Raw genomic sequence first — 289 nt, 5'->3', positions numbered from 1 at the left:
AAACATTATTTTTTTTATAAAAAGACCAATTCGTTTTAAAAATTTTTAAAATAATAAAAATTTGTTGAGGATCAAAATGCTAAATTTAAAATTTTTTAAGGACTAATTTAGATATATATTTACTCAAAATATAGTTAGTCATTTACATTTCAAATTATCAATTACTTCATAATGTTTTTCATATAGTCAGTCAAATTTGTAATATTAATTAAAAACTTGTTAATTGTCTTTCTTTTTGATGTTTCATCAATGTAATATTGTGGAAGAATGTATATTTATTGTAAACAAA

Source organism: Arachis ipaensis, chromosome B05 (assembly GCF_000816755.2).
Source record: "Arachis ipaensis cultivar K30076 chromosome B05, Araip1.1, whole genome shotgun sequence".
In the NCBI taxonomy this organism is placed as follows: Eukaryota; Viridiplantae; Streptophyta; class Magnoliopsida; order Fabales; family Fabaceae; genus Arachis; species Arachis ipaensis.
Note: the sequence above shows the minus strand (reverse complement) of the source record.